Source organism: Ranitomeya variabilis, chromosome 4 (assembly GCF_051348905.1).
Source record: "Ranitomeya variabilis isolate aRanVar5 chromosome 4, aRanVar5.hap1, whole genome shotgun sequence".
NCBI classification, from domain to species: Eukaryota; Metazoa; Chordata; class Amphibia; order Anura; family Dendrobatidae; genus Ranitomeya; species Ranitomeya variabilis.
Window position 1 is genome coordinate 22557888 of NC_135235.1, and position 24921 is coordinate 22582808.

Genomic DNA, 24921 nt, shown 5'->3' on the forward strand with positions numbered 1-24921 from the left:
CACAGCTCAGTCCACGGTTATTTTACTCTGTTCATCAAACACTAGTAAAGGAGTGTCGATGTGTTTGTTGGTCACCACAGCAGCCAATAATGAGACGTTTATCCATACTCCATTGTAACACACAGCACCTACACTTGTGTCCTGGATGTAAAGTGTAATCTCTGGTCCCTGCTCCTCCATATGATTGATGAAAACAGCGTGTGGGCAAAAGAGACGGCTGTCGTAAGAAGGAAACAGAGCAAAACTTCTGATAAAACTTAGTAGCACATTTGTTACAATCATTGCATTTCTTAAAGAGTTTCCCAAAGCGACCTACCCCTAAATTACTTATATATAACACTTATGTGTTCTCTACAGTAAGAATCAGTAAGAAGACACCACCAGACCGACATCCCAGACCTCAGGACTGTTCACAAGATCATCAGGTTGGTGGAGAGAAATATGTAGGAAATGTGTAGGAGACTGTGCAAGGTCGTGTGATCTGCTAATCTTCATTATATGATTTATACAGCTGGCCACATACATTAGAAACATAGGATGATAGAGTTGAAAGGGACCTCCAGGGTCATCCTGTCCAACCCCTTGCTCAATGCAGGATTCACTAAACCATCTCAGACAAATGTCTGTCCACCCACTGTGTGAATGCTTCCATTGAAGGAGAACTCGCCACCTCTCGTGGCAGCCTGCCCCACTGATTGGTCACTCTCATATGTATCTTCTCCCTTTCAGTTTCATTTCATTGCTTCTCGTGTTTCCATGTGCAAATGAGAATAATGATGATCTCTCTACACTGTGACAGCCCTTCAGATATTTGTAGACCGCTAATAAGTCTTTTTTTTGCAAGCTAAACATTCCCAGATCCTTTCACCATTCTTCATAGGACATACTTTGCAGTCCGCTCACCGTCCTGGTCGCTCTTCTCTGAACTTGCTCCAGTGTGTCAAAGTGTTTTTTTAAACTGTGGTGCCCAGAACTGGACAAAGTATTACAGATGAGGCCTGACCAACGAGGAGTAAAGGGGGGTAATTACTTCACGTGATCTAGACTCTGTGCATCTCTTAATACATCCCATAACTGTGTTTGCCTTTTTGCTGCTGCATCACACTGTTGACTCATGTGCTGCCTGTGATCTATTAGTATACCCAAGTCTTTTCAAACATGCTATTGCTTAGTTCTATTCCTCCCATTTTGTAGATTTAACTTTAGTTTTTCTTGCCCAGATGTAGAATGTTGCATTTCTCCTCATTAAATAACATTATATTAGTCACTGCCAATTGTTCAAGCTTATCTAGATCCTTCTGATTTCTTTCTCTGTCTTCTCTAGTGTTAGCTATCCCTTCTAGCTTTGCATCATCTGCAAATTTGTTTAGTTTACCTTCAGTTCTTTTATATAGATCATTTATAAAAATGTTCAACAATACTGGGGCCAGGACAGAGCCTTGTGGTACCCTACTTGAAACACTCTTCCAATTGGATGTGCAACCATTTAGTACCACTCTTTGAGTATGATCACTGAGCCAGTTATGAATCCATCTATCCGTAGTCTTGTCAATCCCATACTTGATAATTTTTTCAATAAGTTAAGTATGAGATTCTTTATCAAATGCATTGTTGAAGTCGAGATATACTATATCTACCGCATTTCCCTGATTCAATCATAGAAGGAAATTAGATTAGTCTGGCATGACTTGTTTGCTACAAACCCATGCTGGCTCTTGTTAATTACTGTATTCTTATCCAAGTACGTAGATACATGCTGTTTAATAATTTGTTCAAATATCTTTCCTGGTATAGAAGTAAGGCTCACTTGTAAGTGATTTCCTGGCTCCATCCTCTTTCCTTTTTTGAAGACAGGGACAAAATTTGCCCTTCTCTGATCTTCTGGGACTAATCCTGTTCTCCAGAATTTTTCAAAGATTCTGACTAGTGGTTCTGCAATTTCCTCTGCTAACTCTTTCAGCACCCTAGGATGTAATTCATCTGGGCCAGGAGATTTAAATTCATGTATGTTAGCTCAGTGTTCCCTCCCCATCTCTGTGTTTATAGATAATGTGGATTCTTTTATTCCCTCGATGGCACCGGAACATCAGCTGATGTTACAATTGTTTCCTGAGAGAACACAGATGCAAAATAGGAATTTAAAAGTTCGGCCTTCTCAATATAATTTTTGACCACTTCACCCTTTTCATTTTGTAAAATTCCTATAACATCCTTGACTTTTCTTTTGCTTTTGACTTACCCCCAAACTCCTTTTTTGCCACTTTTGGTCTTCCTTGCAAGCCTTACTTCATTGCTGGCTTTAGCTCTTCTAACTCTTGCCCTGCATTCCCTGCAAACAGTATTATAGTTTTCTCCAAATATATATCATATAAATTTATTTTTTCCTTTTTAACAAATGATTAAGTTCTGTATTCATCCATCCTGGTCTCTTTAACCCCTTAACGACCGCCGATATGCCTTTTTTACGGCGGCAGTTAAGGGTGCTTATGCCTCAGCGCCGTTTTTTAACGGCGCTAAGAAATAAGTGTATAGTGCGCCCCAGAGTTGGAATTTCTCCGTGGTCTCGGCTGCCGGGGTTAGCTGACCCCAGATAACATGATTCAGGTCGTTTTTTACCAACCACAGTGTTATGATCGCCGTTATTAACGATATATAACAGTGACTGCAAAAAAAAGTCTGTTTTCCAATTTAATTTCTCTCTCCTCTGATGTGATCGCACATAAGAGGAGAGAGAAATTAGGTCCTCCGATGCCCGCCCGATACCTCTGATGTCCCTGAATCCCCCATGAAGTCCCCCCGGACCACCGGTGTCTTCCGGGAAGAAAATGGCGGGTGCATACGCAGTGCACCCGCCGAGATCTGCCAGCCGGCATCCAGCAACAATAGAAAATTGAAATAAAAAATATATATTTATTTCCATTTTTACATTAAGGTTAGAGTTGGGCTAAAGTGAGTAGGGCTAAAGTGAGTTTGGCTAGGGTTAGGGTTGAGCTAAAGCTAGGGTTAGGGTTGGGCTAGGGTTGTGGTTATGGTTGGGATTTCGGTTGGGAGTAGGGTTAAGGGTGTGTTAGGGTTAAGGTTGTTGTTAAAGTTATGTTTAGGGTCGGGATTAGGGTTAGGGGATGTTGGGGTTAGGGTTGTGGTTAGGGTTGGGATTGGGGTTAGGGGTGTTGGAGTTAGGGTTTTGGTTAGGGTTGGGATTGGGGTTAGGGCTAGAGTTAGAATTGGGGGGGTCCACTGTGTAGGTACATCAGGGAGTCTTCAAACGCAACATGGTGCCGCCATTGATTCCAGACAATTTTGCGTTCAAAATGTCAAACGGTGCTCCTTCCCTTCTGAGCCCTGCCATGCACCCAAACAGTGGCTTTCTCCCACATTCGGGGTATTGACTTACTCAGAAGAAATTGCATAACAAATGTTGTGGTCCATTTTCTCCTGATACCCTTGTGAAAATAAAAAAAATTGGTTCCAAAGTAAATTTTTTGTGAAAAAAGTAAAATGTTCATTTTTTCCTTCCACATTGCTTTAGTTTTCATGAAGCACCTTAAGGGTTAATAAACTTCTTGAATGTGGTTTTGCGCACCTTGAGGGATGGAGTTTTTAGAATTGTGTCACTTTTGGGTATTTTCTGTTATATTGACCCCCTAAACTCACTTCAAATGTGAGGTGGTCCCTAAAAAAATGGTTTTGTAAATTTTGTTGGAAAAATGAGAAATCGCTGGTCAACTTTTAACCCTTATAACGTCCTAACAAAAAAAAATGATGTTTCCAAAATTGTGCTGATGTAAAGTAGACATGTTGGAAATGTTACTTAACTATTTTGTGTGACACCGCTCTCTGATTTAAGGGTACAAAAATTAAAAGTTTGAAAATTGCAAAATTTTCAAAATTTTGTCCAAATTTCCTTTTTTTTCATAAATAAACGCAAGTTATATCGAAGAAATTTTACCACTAACATGAAGAACAATAAGTGACGAAAAAACATTCTCAGAATCAGTGGAATACGTTGAAGCTCCAGAGCTGTAACCTCATAAAGTGACAGTGGTCAGAATTGTAAAAATTGGCCCGGTCATTAAGTACCAAATTGTCTCTGTCACTAAGGGGTTAAATGCTTCCAATTCTTCCTTCTTTTCGGGATTGTTACCGATTGTGCAGTGAGAATTTCATTCAGTAAAATCTCGCATTCCTTCTTAGACATTTCTGTCCTTTAGAACATCCGCCCATTGGACCTTTCCTACCCTCTTTTTGAGTCCATTAAAATCTGCCTTTCTGAAGTCCAACCTTAGTCTGAGTCCTCGCTGGTCTTCATCCTCTTGTAATCCAAAATTCAAGGATAGCACGATCGCTGCCTCCTAAATTCCCGGCCACCTTTACTTCCTCAACCATTTTCTCACTGTTGGTAAGAATTAGGTCCAAGATTACAGATCCTCTTGTTCTCTCTTCCACCTTTTGAAAGAACATGTTGTCAGCAAGAGAAGATAAGGATTTTCTGGACCCAGTACTTTTGCCTGAGATATCTGGATAGTTTCATGTTGTCTGGACCTGCTCACACTTTTCTGACTATGGAAAATGTTGAGAAAATGAACTCACAGATTGAATTTATATGGAAGATGTGATTTTTGGCATTTCTGCTAATTAAAGGGTTATTCCCAAAACAACAAGCTATTCCCTATCCATGGGATAAGTAATAACTTGAACACTAAGGGTCTGACCACTAGGATCTACATCGATCCTAAGATTGGGGCTCTGTAACCCTGAGAATGCAGCTTTGCAACCCTGTCCTCAAAAGAGCAAAGATGCGCATGCTCAACCTCTGCTCCATTTATTGTCAATAGGACTGGGAAGTACAGCACTTAGCTATTTATGCCAGTCCTATAGACAATGAATGGAGCAGAGGTTGAGCATGCGCACCATCGCTCTTTTCAGGACAGGGCTTCAGAGCTACATTCATGGGAACTCTGGATCAACTGGGTATCCCAATGGTAGGGGATCACTTGTATTTTTGGGGGGAGATGGGGTGGGGGAGGGGGGCAATAACCCTTTAATGATATTTTCTAGTCATCTATCCATTCGAAGTGAAGTCTCCAAGTATTTGGTCACTTTTACCATATTTGTTTCACAGATTTTGAATCAGAATGAAGTTTCGAAGCATCATAATATTACAGACCTAATGGTAAAAGAAGAGAAATATGTGAGCGGTGATGAGCAGATTAAAAAGGAGATTCCTACAGATAATGGCTCGGGTGAGTAGTAGCTAATAACTGCAGATTACAGTCACATGTTCAATTTATCAACTGAAGGCAACAATGTTATATTCAGTTTGCCAAAGTGAATCTGTCAGCAGATCTCACAGCCTAAACTGCGTACATTATTAAATAGATCTCTTAGACCTAGAGAGGCTGGTGTATTTGTTTTTAAAACAAGTATGAGAATGACTGTAAAAGTCTGATAATAAACTGAGCATTATAAGTTCCAGCTGGACTCTTAGGCTATGTGCACACTTTGTGGATATTTTTGCAGATCCACAGAGTTTTTTATATGCGGAATTGCACCAAATCCGCAAAGGGTAGCTCAAGCAATGTTAATCAATAGGAATCCAGAATTGTTCTGCACATGCTGCAGAAAATTCCGCACTGATTCGCAGCATTTTATTTTTCGCAGCATGTCAATTCTTTTTGCGGATCTGCAGGTGTGCGGATTTGCGTGCCAAAAACGCTGCGGAGGGGAAGGAGGAAGAGTGTGTGGGCGGCGAATATGTGTTAGCGGAGAATATATGGGTCTCTGTGGGTGTCTGTCTGCGGGTGTACAGTATGTGTGTGTGTAGCCAGGCATCTTCTGATAGGACTACTACTCCCATCCGGCTATGTCTTCTGTCACATAAAACACTGACAGCATGAGCCGATAATGGGACAGTAGTCCCATCATCCGGCGACTGTGTTCAATTGTAAAACAAAGAATGTTTTTATTCATACTCACCAAACACTTAATCCCCGACGCCCGCGTTTCCTGCAACAAAAATAAAATAATAAACCAACATATACTTACCGTACCTTTCCGCCATAGTCCATTTAGTAATGAGTGTCCCACGGCGATCTCGCATGTAGAACAGTCACATCGGGAGATGTGACTACCCGGCCTCCGGTGATACACTGACAGGAGGCGATCCCTCCAATACTGTATCACTGCACTGCCGTGAAAGTTCACCGGAGTTCGTGCTGTCACTTGCGGCACCGCTGCGTGAGAAAATTATCACGCAGTGGTGCCATAAGGGAGAGCACGAACTCCGGTGAACTCTCGGTGATACAAGGCAGGAGCGATTATCTCCTGTCAGTGTGTCACTGGAGGCCGGGTAGAGCAGTCGCATCTCCCGATGTGACTGTTCTACATGTGAGATCGCCGTGGGACACTCGGTAAATGGACCACACTGGTTATTTTTGTCGCAGGAGATCGAGGGATTCGGGGATTAGGTGATGCAGTAAGTATGGTAAATTAAGATTAATAAAGGACTTTATTCTGGCTGTGTCTTTATTTACCGTGTAACTATTAGTGATCAGCGAGCATGCTCGCCACTATTCGGTGCTATTCTAATCGCTGTGCCTTTTCTGGGCAGCTACGGGCTGCTATTTTTCAGCTGGGGGGAGTCAATATCCATGGCCCTTTACCAGCCTGAGAATACCAGCCCCCAGCTGTCAGCTTTAGCAAGGCTGGTTGTAAAAAAATGGGGGGGACCCCACGTCATTTTTAAAAAATTATTTATTTAAATAATTTTAAAAATACAGCGTGGGAACCCCTCTATTCTTGATAACCATACTTGCTGAAGATGACAGCTGAAGGTCGCTGCCCCCAGATGTGAGTTTTACCTGGCAGGTTAGGGTACGTTCTCACGATCAGTAAACAGTGTGGGTTGGACGCTGCGTCCAACCCGCAGCATCCAGATGTTATATCATAGTCGATAGGATTTCAAGAAATCCCATGCCCACTGTGCGTGCACAGACACCCGTGGATCACCGGCAGAGACGAACATGCGGCGCGTCTTTCCAGACTGCAGCATGTCAATTTATCTCCGCAAGATTAATCTCACCCATACAATGTATTGGATGTGGTGATTCTGCACGGTACAATGATCACATGCGGAATCACTTGCGTTCAAAAGCACCGAGTGCCCATAACCTTATAGAAAATACAGGGGAAACCACGCTGGGTTTTCTCATTTATTTATAGCGCAAGCGGCAGGTCATGATACTCCCATCAGCCGCTCCTGCTGTCACTGTTATTAGAGGCTGCAGGTGTTGGCTGCTGGAAGTACTAGTCCCATCAGCCGCCACCTGCTCTCATTATTCTCACTTAATATAACTCATTCTCCCCTGCTCGTGCTGATCGCCGGCAGAGCAGGGGAGAATGATGAGAGCTGTCTTCAGCACATGACGCTGGGGAACAGCGCTTACTGTACCGCTTCTTCCCTGGTGCCCGTCCATGTGGTACTGATGAGGCACATGGTTGCCACACGTGTGCCACAAGTATTACACACACGGACACTGACATATCCAATACCGTTTTTCTGGTACCGGAAATATCAGGATGTGTGAATCTGGCCTAAATGGAAGCAATCTTAGTGTTTTGGTGATTAAACTCTTCCTGATCGGGGATTTTTACGTATTTGCGGTTTAACTTTTTTCACTTCCTTTCTCCAAGAGCCATAATTTTTTTTAATATATCCATCCACATTGCCGCACGATGGCTTGCTTATTTTTTTGTCATATGAGTTGTAGCTTTGAAAGGAACCACTTATTCTAAGCTTCAGTATACTGCAAAAAAGGGAAAAGAAATCGAAGTGCAGTGAAATGGCACAAAAAACCCTCTAAATTCTGCAATTTTTTTTGAGGAATTTAGTTTTTAAAGTGTTAATTGTTCAGTAAAAATGGCTTGGAATCATTATTCTACAAGTCAATATGATCGCAGCAATTCAAAACTTGCATATTTTCGGTATCTCTTTATTTTTAATTTAAGTGGTTAATTTTTTTTATGAAAGTTAAAATGAACCCTTTAACACCCAATGACGTGCAGTGTCTGTCATAGGGTGCCTCCCCATGATCAGCCTGCACCTTTTCCGGCCCATGACAGCTGATGGTGGATCGCGATTGTTAACATGTTAAATGCTGCTGTCAATCTCTGACAACGGCATTTAACATGCACGTGCCGAAAGCGCGTCGCAAACCAGGCCCTTTGGTGCCCGTGTCACATGACCAGGAGACCCATTGCGGGGAAGCTATGAGTGCCACCCTGTGGTCGCCGTTCATGGCAAGTGAGCATTTCTGCTGCGCAGAGCAGGGCTGTAGCACATGATATCAGATCATCGCAGCTTCTATTCTCCCATGGAGACTATTGAAGCAAGTAAAAAGTGAAAAAAAATGTTTTTAAAAATATTTAAAAAATCTAAAAAAATAAAAGTTTTAATTACCCCCCATTCGCCCCATTCTAATGAAAATAATAATAAAAAAAAAAATACATATTTGGTATCGCCGCATCCATAATTGCCCGATCTATCAATATATAAAAATAATTAATCCGATCGGTAAACGTCATAACGCTAAAAAAATCAGAATTACGTTTTTTTTGTCACTGCAACATTGCACTAAAATGCAATAACGGGCGATCAAAACATCGTATCTACCCCAAAATGGTATCAATAAAAACATCAGGTCAACATGCAAAAAATAAGCCCCAGATCCTGAAAAATGGAGATGCAACAGGTCTCGGAAAATGGCAACTTTTTATTTAAATTTTTTTACAAACATGATTTTTTTTACCACTTAAATAAAAAGAGCCTATAAATGTTTGGTATCTACAAATTCTTAATGACCTGGAGACAAAAAGGTCCGTTTTAGCATTTAGTGAACATAGTAAAAAAAATTATAAAAAATTATAGAATTGCTACTAGTCCCGCAAAAAACAAGCCATTACATGGACATATTGACAGAAAAATAAAAAAAAAGTTGTGGCTCTGGGAAAAAGGGGAGTAAAAATCGGAGACGCAAAAACAGAAATATCCCTGGTCCTTAAGGGGTTAAGTAACTTTTTATTTTGCGTCGCAATCTGACGTTTTTATTGTTGGGGTAGATATAATATCTTTAGCGCTTTTTATTGCATTTTCTTAGTGTTGCAGCAACCCCCCAAAAAAATGTAATTCTGGTGTCATTTTTTAATCTCTCATTACGGCAATACAGATTAGGTTAATATTAATATTTTGATTGAACTTTTACAGATGTGGCGATACCATGCATACATGTTTATTTTTTATTATTTTGTTACTTTATTTTTAATGAGCGAAAATACAATTTTTTTGTCAGTTTTCCTCTATTACTGAATCTGTGATCGTCTGATCACTTATACTATATATTTTAACACCACAGTATTCTCCTATGAAGTTCACCCACAAGCTGGGATTCACTGGAAATCCAAGAGGGTGGTAGCGGGGGCTTTTCGCAAGGCCCCCAACTGCCGTAACAACCCATTGATTCCATAGTAATAAAAAAGGCAATCAACCCATTGGTTCCCCACAACCATGCAGCAGGGAGCTGTCGGAGTCTGTGACCATGCAGATTGACAGCAGCATTTAAGTGGTGAAAGTACAGGAAATATAGCTCTCTCCGGCTACAGAACTTACAGGCAGATGCCAGCTACAGTACCCAAGAACTTTTCTACATTTTTTTTACGTTATTCTGACAAACTCAGATGTATTTTGTTGGGAATTTATGTGAAATACCAACACTAAATAGCAAGTATTGTGAAATGTAAAGAAATTAATACATGATTTTCTAATTATTTTATTAGTTTTATTATTATTTTTTTTATTCAGCGTCAATAGTCTGATACCAGTAAATATAATCCTTAGTGACCAATCTTCCCCAGAAGTCACATAATTAGTCGCATAAGTAAACTGAGTCCACCTGGGTGTGATTTCTTCTCAGTATAACTACAGCAGTCCTGTGAAGGCCTCAGAGGTTTGTGTGAGAACATTATGGATCAAAAAGCATCATGAAAACCAAGGAGCCCACCAGACAAGTCAAGGATAAAGTTGTGGAGAAGAGTAAAGAACGGTTAGGTTATAGAAAATAACCCAAGCTCAGAGCATCTCACGGAGCACTGTTCAATCCTTCTTCCAAAGATGGAAGGAGTTCCTTTACACTTCTCAAATACTTGCTACTTTGTGTTGGTATGTCACATAAAATCCCCATAAAATACATTTAAGTTTGTTATTGTAGCGTGAAAAAAAGTTGAAAAGTTCAAGGCATATGAATACTTTTAACAAAGAACTGTATGAAAAAATGATTGCACCACAGCGACTAAATAGACAAAAAGCTGTGAAATCGGAATTCTCAGTCCTAATAATTTTAATAAAACTGCATATTACTCTCATTTTATATTGTGCAATATCCTAATTAATCTGTTCCTTAACCCTAACTGCCACAGCCCGTTTTAGTTTTTGTTATTTTGTGCTTTCTTCTTATGCTTTCAGAAGCCACAATTTTTTTTAGATTTTTGGGGACATAGCTGTATGAGGACTTGTTTTTTTTGTGGGACAAGATGAAGTTTTAAATAATACGTTACCATCGATTGCACTGGAAATGGGGGGGTATCCAAATGTGGTGAACTGGAAAAAAATCCCTCAACTCTGTTTTTTTTCCTATGGTAAAATAACTTTGAAATATGACATTTCAGGTCAGGACAATTACAGGGATACCAAACCTGCATAGTTTGTATTTTATTTTAGTAATGAAGGAAATATTCTGAAATTTGTAAAAATAAAACAAAATTTTTTTGTCTCCATTTTCTGACTTTTTTTTATTTTTCTGTCTATTTTGATGTGAGATGGCTTGTTTTGGATGGACTGATATTAGTAAAATAGCAATGCACTTTTTAAGTTTTTTATTATTCATAAATAATCAAATTTGATTCAATTTTTGGCAGATGAATTTAATCGGAGCTCAGAGGGACATCTGACATCAGATTTTAATGCAGAAAATCCTGAAATTTCACAAGCTACACATGAAGTACATGTCAATATCCCAGATACTGCCTCTTCTTCTGATTCATTTCAGACTGAAAAGAAAAGTAAAAATCACAGAACAGGAATTCAAAATTCAGCAACTCTCGAAGGAGATAACATAATTTCATGTTCAGAATGTGAAAAATGTTTTAACAAGAAATCATCTCTTCTTATACATCAGAGAACACACACAGGGGAGAAGCCATATTCCTGTTCCAAATGTGAAAAATGTTTTAGAAATAGTTCCCATCTTGTTATACATCTAAGAAAACACACAGGGGAGAAGCCATATTCATGTTTAGAATGTGGAAAATGTTTTAGCAAGAAATCTATTCTTGTTATACATCAGAGAATTCACACAGGAGAGAAGCCATATTCATGTTTAGAATGTGGGAAATTTTTCAATCAGAGATCACATCTTGTTAGTCATCAGAGAATTCACACAGGGGAGAAGCCATATTCATGCCTCGAATGCGGGAAACGTTTTACAACTCAATCATATCTTCATAGACATCAGAGAAGTCACAGAGAGGAGAGGCCATATGCATGTTCAGAATGTGGTAAATCTTTTAAGTTTCAATCAGATCTTGTTAGACATCAGAAAAGTCACACAGGTGAGAAGCCATATTCATGTTCAGAATGTGGGAAATATTTCAATCAGAAATCACATCTTGTTAGTCATCTGAGAATTCACACAGGGAAGAGGCTGTATTTATGCCCAGAATGCGGGAAATATTTCACAACTCAATCATATCTTCTTAAACATCAGAGAAGTCACACAGGGGAGAAACCATATGGATGAATGTGGTAAGGGGAGAATGTGGTAAGTCGTTATAAAATTCTGTGGAGCACCTGTAGATACAAGGTGCTCATCACATCTCTAAATAAATACCTTGAGGGATGTAGTTTTTAAAATTGGGTTTACACAGTTTAGGCACATCAGAGGATTTACAAACGCAACATGGTGTCCGCTATCTATTCCAGCTTATTTTGCATTCCTTGCCTGTCGAGCCGTGCCATGCACCCAACCACTAGTTTTCACCATATATGGGGTATCAGCATACTCTGGGGAAATTACACAATGAATTGAATGGTCCATTTTTCCTATAACCCTTGTGAAAATTAAAAATTTGGGACTAAAGCAAAATATTTTGTAGGAAGTATGAAAATATACATTGTTTCCTTCCACGTTGGTTTAATTCCTGTGATGAATCTAAGGGGTTAATGCAATTCTTGAATGTGATTTTGAGCACTTTGAGGGGTGACGATTTTGAATTGGCATCACTTATGGGGGTTTTCTGTCACATAGGCCCCTCAAAGTCACTTCCAATGTGATGTGGTCCCAAAAAAAAATTAGTGTTGTAAGTTTTGCTGGAAAAATGAAAAATTGCCTATAAACTTTTAAACCTTTTAACTTCCTAAGAAAAATATTACGCTTCAAAAACGATGTTGATGTAAAGTAGACATGTGGAAAATGTTATTTATTATCTATTTTGTGTGGTGTAACAATCTGGTTTTAGGGCATAAACAAGCAAAAGATGAAAATTTTCAATTTTTTGGGTAAAATTTTCAATATTTTCATAAATAAACTCAAATCATATAGACCGATATTTATCACTAACATGAAGTACAGCATGTCACGAAAAAACAGTCTTAGAATCAGTGGGATCCGTTGAAGCATTGTGAATTGTAAAATTTGGCCTGGTCAGGAAGGAGAAATCAGGCTTGGAGGTGAAGGGATTAAAGTTTTATTATTCATAAATAGTCAAAATTGTGTTCAATTTTTGGCAGATGACTGTAAGAGGAGCTCAGAGGGACAACTGACGTCAGATTTTAAGAGAGAAAATCCTGATATCTCACAAGCTACACATGAAGCACATGCCATTATCCCAGATATACCCTCATCTTCTGATTCATCACAGACTAAAAGGAAAAGAAAACATAACAGAAGGGGTATGAAATATGCAGCAGCTCTCAAAGGAGATAAGCCGTATTCATGTTCAGACTGTGAAAAATGTTTTAACAAGAAATCATCTCTTGTTATACATCAGAGAACACACACAGGGGAGAAGCCATTTTCATGTTCAGAATGTGAAAAATGTTTTACCAAAAAATCTATTCTTGTTATACATCAGAGAATTCACACAGGGGAGAAGCCATATTTATGTTCAGAATGTGGAAAATATTTCAGTCAGAGATCACATCTTGTTAGTCATCAGAAAATTCACACAGGGGACAGGCCTTATTCTTGCTTAGAGTGTGGGAAGCGTTTTATAATACAATCATATCTTCTTAGACATCACAGAAGTCACACAGGGGAAAAGCCATATGAATGTTCAGAATGCGGAAAACGTTTTGCATTTAAATCAGATCTTGGTAGACATCTGAAAAGTCACACAGATTAGAAGCCATATTCATGCTTAGGGCTTGTTTCCATTTGCGAGAAACACGTCCGTGTCTCGCATGTGGAAACCAAGCTCCGGCGCCGGCACTCCAGAGCGGAGCGTGTGGCTGCATAGGAACACATGGAGCTGCACAGCTCCGCTCCCAAGTGCCGGCGCCAGAGCTTGGTTTCCACATGCGAGACACGGACGTGTTTCTCGCAAGTGGAAAGGGGCCCTTAGAGTGTGGAAAGCGGTTTACAAATCAATCATATTATGCTGCCCATGTGAGAAATCACACAAAGGGGAAAACCTTTTCATGATCAGAATGTGGGAATCATTTTAACCAGTAAATCACATCTTCATAGACACCAGAGAAATCACAAAGGAGAGAAGCCTTTTTCATGTTGATAACGTGGGAAAGATTTCAACCAGAAATCAGATCTAGTTAATAATCAGAGACTTCATACAGAGGAGAAGCCATATTTGCGTTATCAATGGGGGAATTTTTTTATTTGCAAATCAGATCTTGAACATCAAAGAATTGTATGTAATGTATGAATGTTTGCAATTACCAATAAACTTCTTTTAAGCAAATAGAATCCAGATAATGTATATTACATTATTATATTTATATTAAATAGTTTCCCCTATTTTTAATAATTGTCTTTTAAAATCATGTTATAATAAACTTGTATATTTTTATACTCATTCTGGTTACACACATTTTTTCTGTAGGTTTTTCAATTTATTAAGCGTTTTATAGCCATTATATTCTATTAGGGTTGAGCGAAACGGATCGTTCATTTTCAAAAGTCGCCGACTTTTGGCAAAGTCGGGTTTCGTGAAACCCGACCCGACTCCAGCGTGGGATCGGCCACGTGGTCGGCGATCTTGGCACCAAAGTCGCGTTTTGTATGACGCCTTCCCCGCCATTTTTTTAGCCAATTAAGGAGTGTGGGCAGCGTGATGACATAGGTTCCGGCCTGGTTTCTGCGGCGTCATAGAGCCATATTACCGTTTGGGCTGCAGCCGCAGTTAAACACAACACATGCTTTGCACGGAGGAGAGAGAGAGAAGAGAGAGAGAGAAAGAGAGAGAAAGAAAGAATCCACATTGACTTGCATTGGGTTTCGTGTTCCGGTCCGGAGCCCGACTTTACAGTAGAATCGGCCGATTTCACGCGATCCGACTTTCGAGAAGGTCGGGTTTCACAAAACCCAACTCGACCCTAAAAAAGCAAAAGTCGCTCAACCCTATATTCTATAGTACACTTGTTTTAGGTGTGCTGTTATATTTCTTTATACACTGCTAAAAAAAAATAAAGGAAACACTAAAATCCCACATCCTAGATATCACTGAATGAAAAATTCCAGTTGTAAATCTTTATTCATTACATAATGGAATGTGTTAAGAACAATAAAACCTAAAAATTATCAACGTAAATCACAACTAATATCCCACAGAGGTCTGGAGTTGGAATGATGCTCAAAATCAAAGTGGAAAACGAAGTTACAGGCTGATCCAACTTCATTGGAAATGCCTCAAGACAAGGAAATGATGGTCAGTAGTGTGTGTGGCCTCCATGTGTCTGTATGATCTCCGTACAATGCCTGGGCATGCTCCTGATGAGGCGGTGGATGGTCTCCTGAGGGATCTCCTCCCAGACCTGGACTAAAGCATCTGCCAACTCTTGGACAGTCTGTGGTGCAACGTGACATTGGTGGATGGTGTCACGCCACTGCCGCCGCTCGCCGCCTCTTCCCATACTTACTTGTCCTCGGCGTCGCGGCGCGGCTGTTCCTCTGCAGCGTCCTCCTCTCAGCGTCCACTCTCCCCCTCTGCTGGTCGGCTAGTGCGCACGCGCGCCAGGTTCAATTCTGCGCGTGCGCACTTCTAGCTTCTCTCCTGCGCCTCCTGCTCTGTCCTCTCTATCACCTTGGAGGACTTTCACCCAGAGGTAATGCGCAGCACACATATATATATCCACCTCTTCCTCTCTCCTGTGCCTTTGGTCGTTTGTGCTTCATATTGCCCTAGGCTCTCTCTTCGTTCCTGTGCTCAGTGCTTGTCTCTTGATCTTTTGTTTCTCTCCTTCCGTCCAGTGCCCTGTTCGTTCCTGTGTTCCAGTCCAGTTCCTGCCTGTCTGCCAGCCCTTCCGTCCGTCCAGTGCCCTGTTTGTTCCTGTGTTCCTGTCCAGTTCCTGCCTGTCTTCACGTCCGCAGTACCCTGTTTTGTCCTGTTCGTTCCTGTGTTCCTGCTTCGTACCCGCCAGCCCTTCCGCCCGTCCAGTGCCCTGTTCGTTCCAGTGTTTCCAGTCCAGTTCCTGCCAGTCTCCACGCCCTCAGTATCCTTCTGTATCCTGTATTCCTGTGGTATCTCTGTCCGTCTCTGTGTCCTAGCCTCCTTTGGGTTACCTTTCCTTGCCCCTGCTCCTTCCCTAGCCGCTGTCACTTCCGTCAGCTAGGAATATCTTCCTTTTTTCTTGGTCCCCCAGCCCTGGTGGCAATAGTCCCTCACGGGCCTGTCCCTAACTCTCCCTGTATAGGGGGAGGTCCATCAGGTCAACTCGTCCGTGAGGGGTTCGTTGTCGCGGTCCAGAGGGTCCACTCCTTCTCGCTGTAAAGACGTCACAGTACCAAAGGCCATGGACCCCGCTGGTGTCTCGGCCACTCAGAAAGAGTTGCGGGAGAATCAGACCAGGATCATGTCTTTTCTAAAGAATATGGAGTCTCGCCTAGCAGTTTTACAGTCCTCAGATCCTGGCAATGCCTCTCAGTTGGCTGCTCTTCAGCAGGAGCTCAGCCAACAACGGGACACTCAGTCCCATATTTTGAGTTTCATGGCCTCTGTGGATGCTCGTCTCCTGTCTCTCCAGGGTGCCACCTCTGCTCCTATTTTGGCATCTGCCCCGCAGCCTTCGCCCCGCCTTGCCAGGCCTCCTCGGTATAGTGGAGATCCAAAGTCATGCCGCGGCTTCCTAAATCAATGCCAATTACATTTTGAGTTGTCTCCACTACTCTATCCCACTGATTGAGCTAAGGTAGCCTTTGTGGTGTCCCATTTGGAGGGTGAAGCTTTGGCTTGGGTCAATCCCCTCTGGAAAGAGACGATCCCTTGGTCACCCAACTTAACTCCTTCTTAGATGCCTTTCGCAAGGTATTCGATGAGCCTGGTCGGTTGGTTTGTACCACCGAGTCTCTTTTCAATCTCCACCAGGGTACTCTTTCCGTAGCTCAATACGCCATTTGTTTCCGGACGTTGGCCTCTGATTTAGGCTGGAACAACGAGGCCCTGGTTGGCGCGTTTTGGCGTGGCTTGTCCTCGGGGATTAAAGATGAGCTTGCAGGACGAGATACTCCCACCGTCTTAGATGATCTCATCTCCTTGGCTATACGAATAGACTTGCGTTTCCAGGAGCGCTCTCGTGAGGCTGTCAGGGAGAAAAGACCTCTCCGTCCGTCTACTGCCACACGAGGTGCATTTTTCCCTCAAGCTGCGACGTCTGCTCCTACAGCTTTACCTGAACCTATGCAGGTTGATCGTCTCAAGCCTGCCGAGCAACGTCGCAAGGAGAGACTTGCTCAAGGTCTTTGCTTCTATTGCGGCAGTGCCTCCCATCTCCTGCGTTCCTGTCCCTTGAAGCCGGGAAACGCCTCCACCTAGGTCAGGTAAGAGAGGTCTCCCTAGGTACTTGTAAATCCTCTCTACCCCTGATTCTTTCTGTTATTTTGCATTTGGGTTCTTGTAAATTTTCTTCGGAAGCCTATATTGACTCAGGAGCGGCTGGAAATTTTATTCAACTTGAGCTAGTTAACAAACTTGGAATTCCTGTTAGGCCCTTAGAGGCTCCTAGACAAATAGCTTCTGTCGATGGTCGGCCGTTGCAGGAGACCGTCAACCTGGTCACGGAGGAGGTTGATTTTCAGATTGGAGCTCTACATCGTGAGAAATTGGCTTTCTTTGTCTTACTTTCTCTGTCCCATCCGTTTCTTTTGGGGCTTCCCTGGCTCAGAAACCACGAACCCACTCTGGACTGGCGTACTGGGGATGTCTTAAGGTGGGGACAGTCGTGTCAGAATAGGTGTCTACTCTCCATCAAACCTGCAAGTGTTTTTCGGTCTACTGCAGTCTCTGAGGACATACCGTTGGTCTATCGCTCCTTTTCAGATGTTTTTAACAAAAAGGAGGCGGAGGTTTTACCACCACATCGTCCGTATGACTGCCCCATCGATTTAGTCCCTGGTTCCTCTCCTCCAAGAGGTCGTATTTATCCTCTGTCCCCTACCGAGACGCAAGCCATGTCCGAATATGTCCAGGAGAATCTTGCCAGAGGCTTCATCCGTAAGTCTACCTCTCCTGCTGGAGCTGGTTTTTTCTTCGTCAAGAAGAAGGATGGTTCTCTGCGTCCCTGCATTGACTACCGAGGCCTCAATAGTATCACAATCAAAAACAAATATCCTCTCCCTCTTATTCCTGAACTTTTTGATCACCTGCGAGGAGCACGAATTTTTACCAAGTTGGATCTCAGAGGAGCCTATAACTTGATTCGTATCCGTTCTGGAGATGAGTGGAAGACAGCGTTTAACACCAGAGACGGCCATTACGAATATTTGGTTATGCCCTTCGGCTTGTGTAATGCACCCGCAGTTTTCCAGGAACTGGTGAATGATGTCTTTCGGGACTTGCTGTACTCCTGTGTCGTAGTATACTTGGATGATATTCTCGTATTCTCACCAGATCTGTCTTCCCATAGGAGTGATGTCCGGCAAGTACTTCTGCGTCTGAGGGAGAATCGACTTTACGCGAAACTTGAGAAGTGTGTCTTTGAGCAGTCATCTCTACCCTTCTTGGGTTTCATCATTTCAGATGCTGGTTTGCGTATGGATCCGGAGAAAGTCTCTGCGGTACTCAACTGGCCGTGTCCTCTCGGAGTTAAGGCTATTCAACGATTCCTGGGATTCGCAAATTACTACCGGCAATTCATTCCTCATTTTTCCTTGTTATCTGCTCCCATCTCTGCCATGATTCGTAAGGGTGCTAATCCTCATTTATGGTCCCTGGAGGCTGAAGAGGCTTTCCATACCCTCAAGCAAGCTTTTTCCTCCGCTCCTGTTCTTCAACGTCCTGTAGCCAACAAACCTTTCGTCCTGAAGGTAGATGCTTCTGCTATCGGAGCTGGAGCTGTGCTCTCTCAAAGATCCTCTTCTGGTTATCTTGTACCCTGTGGCTTTTTCTCCAAGATTTTCTCTTCCTCTGAGAAAAATTATTCCATCGGAGATAAGGAACTTTTGGCCATCAGATTGGCATTGGAAGAGTGGCGGCATCTTCTAGAGGGAGCTCTACATCGTTTTGTCATCTACACGGATCACAAGAATTTGGCATACATTCGTTCTGCTCATAGATTAAATCCTCGACAGGCCAGGTGGGCCTTGTTCTTCGCCCGGTTCGACTTTGAGCTTCGTTTTCAGCCTGGTCATAAGAACTCAAGAGCCGACGCCCTGTCTAGGTCTTTTCTGTCGGAGGACGTCGAGGAGGAGCCTTCACACATCATCGATCCGGCCAGAGTCATCACGGTAGCTCCAATTTCTCTCTCTCCTCTGCCTTCAGGGAAGACTTTCGTCGCCAAGGGAAATAGAAAACGCATTCTCCTTTGGGGCCATGCCTCCAAACTAGCCGGTCATGCTGGTTTCAAAAAGACTTTGCATTTGATTTCTCGCCACTATTGGTGGTCTACTTTGTCTAAAGATGTCCGAAGTTATGTTGCCTCTTGCCCTTCCTGTGCCAAGAATAAAATTCCTAGGCATTTACCTTCCGGGCTTCTACATCCTCTATTGATACCTTCTTCACCGTGGCAACATTTGTCGATGGATTTCATCACTGATCTGCCTAGCTCTTCTGGCTGCACCGTTATTTTTGTGGTCATGGATCGCTTCTCTAAAATGGCTCATTTCATTGCTCTCCCTGGTCTACCTTCTGCTCCTGAATTGGCGAAGATTTTCATTCATCATATTTTTCGCGCTCACGGTCTACCCCAACATATTGTTTCTGACCGAGGAGTTCAGTTTACCGCCTGATTCTGGAGATCCCTCTGTAAGTCTATGAACATTTCCCTAGACTATTCTTCATCTTATCATCCTCAGTCCAACGGCCAAGTGGAACGCACTAACCAGACTTTGGTGACGTATCTCCATCATTTTTCTAATGCCCATCAGAATGATTGGGTGGACTTACTACCGTGGGCCGAATTTTCTTACAATAATCATCCCAGTGAAGCTTCCAACAAGTCTCCATTTTTCATCGTTAATGGTCAACATCCTGGTCTTCCTTTACCGGTTCCTCCTGTCTCGACCATACCTGCAGCAGATCTTCTGTCTAGTGAGTTCTCCAGGGTTTGGCAGGAGACCAAGTCCGCTCTTGAGTTAGCTCAACTTAGGATGAAGAAACATGCAGATAAAAGGCGTCTGGATTCTCCTATATTTCATCCGGGGGATAAGGTCTGGCTTTCTTCTAAATTTGTTCGCCTTAAAATCCCTTCACATAAGTTGGGTCCCCGCTATATAGGTCCTTTTGAGGTGTTAACACGCATTAATGATGTTTCTTATAAGCTTAAGTTGCCCGTCTCTCTCCGCATTCCCAATGCTTTTCATGTGTCTCTCCTTAAGCCTGTAATTTTTAATCGGTTTCATGCTTCTACTCTTTCCTCTCCTTCTCCTGTTTCCGCAGATGACGTCTTTGAAGTAAAAGACATTCTTGCCGTGAAAAGACTGAGAGGTAAAACTTTGTTTCTGGTTGATTGGAGGGGGTTTGGTCCCGAGGAGAGGTCCTGGGAGCCCTTGGAGAACATTCAGGCTCCTCGAATTCTGGCTAGATTTTGGTCCAACCTTAAAAAGAGGGGGCGTAAAGACGGGGGTACTGTCACGCCGCCGCTCGCCGCCTCTTCCCATAGTTACTTGTCCTCGGCGTCGCGGCGCGGCTGTTCCTCTGCAGCGTCCTCCTCTCAGCGTCCACTCTCCCCCTCTGCTGGTCGGCTAGTGCGCACGCGCGCCAGGTTAAATTCTGCGCGTGCGCACTTCTAGCTTCTCTCCTGCGCCTCCTGCTCTGTCCTCTCTATCACCTTGGAGGACTTTCACCCGGAGGTAATGCGCAGCACACATATATATATCCGCCTCTTCCTCTCTCCTGTGCCTTTGGTCATTTGTGCTTCATATTGCCCTAGGCTCTCTCTTTGTTCCTGTGCTCAGTGCTTGTCTCTTGATCTTTTGTTTCTCTCCTTCCGTCCAGTGCCCTGTTCGTTCCTGTGTTCCAGTCCAGTTCCTGCCTGTCTGCCAGCCCTTCCGTCCGTCCAGTGCCCTGTTCGTTCCTGTGTTCCTGTCCAGTTCCTGCCTGTCTTCACATCCGCAGTACCCTGTTTTGTCCTGTTCGTTCCTGTGTTCCTGCTTCGTACCCAGCAGCCCTTCCGCCCGTCCAGTGCCCTGTTCGTTCCAGTGTTTCCAGTCCAGTTCCTGCCAGTCTCCACGCCCTCAGTATCCTTCTGTATCCTGTATTCCTGTGGTATCTCTGTCCGTCTCTGTGTCCTAGCCTCCTTTGGGTTACCTTTCCTTGCCCCTGCTCCTTCCCTAGCCGCTGTCACTTCCGTCAGCTAGGAATATCTTCCTTTTTTCTTGGTCCCCCAGCCCCCGTGGCAATAGTCCCTCACGGGCCTGTCCCTAACTCTCCCTGTATAGGGGGAGGTCCATCAGGTCAACTCGTCCGTGAGGGGTTCGTTGTCGCGGTCCAGAGGGTCCACTCCTTCTCGCTGTAAAGACGTCACAGATGGTGCGAGACATGATGTCCCAGATGTGTTCAATCGGATTCAGGTCTGAGGAATGGGCGGGCCAGTCCATAGCTTCAATGCCTTCATCTTGCAGGAACTGCTGACACACTCCAGCCACATGAGGTCTGGCATTGTCCTGCATTAGGAGGAACCCAGGGCCATCCGCACCAGTGGTCTCACAAGGGGTCTGAGGATCTCATCTCGGTACGTAATGACAGTCAGGCTGCCTCTGGCGAGCACATGGAGGGCTGTACGGCCCTCCAAAGAAATGCCACCCCACACCATTACTAACCCACTGCCAAACCGGTCATGCTGAAGGAAGTTGCAGGCAGCAGATCACTCTCCACGGCATCTCCAGACTCTGTCACGTCTGTCACATGTGCTCAGTGTGAACCTGCTTTCATTTGTGAAGAGCACAGGGCACGCAGAGGCGAATTTGCCAATCCTGGTGTTCTGTGGCAAATGCCAAGCGTCCTGCACGATGTTGGGCTGTGAGCACAACCCATATCTGTGGACGTCGGGCACTCAGACCATCCTCATGGAGTCGGTTCCTAACCGTTTGTGCAGACACATGCACATGTGTGGCCTGCTGGAGGTCATTTTGCAGGGCTCTGGCAGTGCTCCTCCTGTTCCTCCTTGCATAAAGGCTGAGGTAGTGGTCCTGCTGCTGGGTTGTTGCCCTCCTACGGCCCCCCCACGTCTCCTGGTGTACTGGCCTGTCTCCTGGTAGCGCCTCCAGCCTCTGGACACTACGCTGACAGACACAGCAAACCTTGCCACAGTTCACATTGATGTGCCATCCTGGATGAGCTGCACTACCTGAGCCACTTGTGTGGGTTGTAGAGTCAGTCTTATTTTACCATGAGTGTGAAAGCACAACCAACATTCAAAAGTATCCAAAACATCAGCCAGAAAGCATTGGTACTGAGATGTCGTCTGTGGTCCCCACCTGCAGAACCTCCTTTATTGAGGGTGTCTTGATAATTGCCAATAATTTCCATCTGTTGTCTATTCCATTTGCACAACAGCATGTGAAATTGATTGTCAATCAGTGTTGCTTCCTAAGTGGACAGTTTGATTTCACAGAAGTTTGATTTACTTGGAGTTATATTCTGTTGTTTAAGTGTTCCCTTTATTTTTTTGAGCAGTGTATAGTTCTGATACTTGTCATGATTACCTTAAGGGTATGTGCACACGATAAATAAACGCTGCGGGTTGGACGCTGCGTACTTGTGCAGCATCCAACCTACAGCATCCAAATGTTACAGCATAGTAAAAAATCCCATGCCCACAATGCATGCACAGACGCCCATGGCTCACCCGTGGAGACGGATATGTGACTCGTCTTTCCAGACCGCAGCATGTCTATCTTGCGGAGTTATACCATGGCTGATCAAGAGACATAAATAATCTCAAGAGCTTGCTTTGTAACATAATTTATTTGAGTTTTGTTAGCCATTAAAAGGTATCATATTTAGTTTCTTTTAATGAGAGCAATCATTTTTTCAACATGGCACCAAATGCAAGATGAGCACCAAAAACTGGTAGCTATAGCTCAAAATAAGTACAGCAGCAGGCAGAAATATTGGAATATGTGTGCAGTATATGCAAACAGGACAGGCTGTACGACGTGCACACTTGCCCACATATGCGAAACTGGAATTTATCATGTTGTCTGTGCTGTATAAATGTTCATTTTGTATGTCTAGTGGTTAGGTTGTTGTCCACAGTTCTGCATGGACTGCAAAGGGCTCAACATTGTCACTGTCACCAATGGGTACCCAATGCAGTGCATCGATGACCTGCTTAATCAGTTGGCCGGGGCCAATTACGTGGCCATCGTTGACCTAATCCGGATATATTTGACAGCGTAGAAACTGCGGCTCTCTGACCATTGGTAATGATTTTACCGGCAATCAGAAGCAGTGTTTGCCGAGCTGTCATGCTCATTATAGCGCGACAAACACCCGGTGAAGTCCATGTTCGGTGTCCGTGCTTGAACAGTAGGTGTTCCATACGGGCGCTGAACTTTACTGTTTGGGTTCGCCCATCTCTACTCGCCACCTCTCATGGCAGCCTGTTCCATTCATTAATCACCCTCAGTGTTAAAATCTTTTTCTAATATCTAATCTGTATATTCTACCTTTTCAGTTTGATTCCATTGCTTCTCGTGTTTCCATGTGCAAACGAGAATAAGGATGATCCCGCTACACTGTGAAATTCTTTCAGATATTTGTAGACAGCTATTAAGTCTCCTCTCAGTCTTCTTTTTTGCAAGCTAAACATTCCCTGATCCTTTAATCATTCCTCGTAGGACATACTTTGTAGTCCACTCAGCATCCTGGTCGCTCTTCTCTGAACTTGCTCCAGTTTTTCAAAGTCTTTTTTAAAATGTGCTGCCCAGAACTAGACACAGTATTTCAGATGCAGTCTGATCAAGGAGTAGTGGAAAGGGATAATTACTTTATGTGATCTAAACTCTATGCTTCACTTAATACATACTAGAACTGTGTTTGCCTTTCGGGCAGAACAAACCCTTGCTGTGAGTCCAAGCTGCTCAGTAGCAGTTTAACTGCTTCAAAGAAACCCTCCAGACTGGAGCCGTAATTTCATATGGAGTTATTGTATGTCATAGCCTATACTGGTCACATTTCCAAGATCGCAGGAACGGCAAGAACACTCGTGAGTCTTGACCCATTCTAGCACCCCGGGATGGGGAGTTATGTTGAACAACTAGTAGAAGCGAGGTAGCGAAGCAGTATTTGATGTCCCAGCGTAACTTCAGCCTGTCCAAAATGGCGACAAATGTGACCTTCCTGTTGAGAAGTTCTGATTATTATTATACATTTTTATAGTGCCATTTATTCCATGGCGCTTTACATGTGAACGGGGCAAATATAGGCAGGTACAGTAAACATGAGTAAAACAAGGCACACACAAGTACAGGAGTAGAGAGGACCCTGCCCGCGAGGGCTCACAGTCTACAGGGGATGGATGAGAATACACTGGGAGAGGGTAGAGCTGGTCATGCAGCGGTTCAGTAGACTGAGGATCACTGCAGGTTGTAGGCTTGTCGGAAGAGGTGGGTCTTCAGGTTCCTTTTGAAGGTTTCCTTGGTAGGCGAGAGCCTGATGTGTTGGGGTAGAGAGTTCCAGAGTATAGGGGAAGCACGGGAGAAGTCTTGGATGCGGTTGTGGGAGGAAGAGATGAGAGAGCAGTAGAGTAGGAGATCATGAGACGATCGAAGGTTGCCTGTAGGTAGGTACCGGGAGACCATGTCACAGATGTATGGAGGAGTCAGGTCGTGGATGGCTTTGTATGTCATTGTTAGTGTTTTGAACTGCAGCATCTGGGCAATAGGAAGCCAATGAAGGGCTTGGCAGAGAGAGGCTGGGGAATAATGGGGAGACAGGTGGATTGGTCAGGCAGCAGTGTTTAGATGGATTGGAGTGGTGCCAGAGTGCTACAGGGGAGGCCAGAGAGTATGGGGTTGCAGTAATCGAGGCAGGAGATGATAAGGGCATGTACTAGTGTTTTTCTGGTTTCATGGTCAAGGAATGCACGGATCTGGGAAATGTTTTTGAGTTGGAATCGGCAAGAGGAGGCAAGGGCTTGGATATGTGGCTTGAAAGAGATGGTAGAGTCAAGGATCACCCCAAGGAACCGGGCGTGTGGGA

General features: G+C 43.5%; 1 protein-coding gene across 1 annotated transcript in view; it reads left to right on the plus strand.

The window, feature by feature from the left end:
* LOC143769487 (uncharacterized) overlaps window positions 1–24921 on the plus strand; it is a 180384-nt gene that overhangs the window by 10037 nt on the left and 145426 nt on the right. The gene's annotated exons all lie outside the window — the stretch shown is intronic.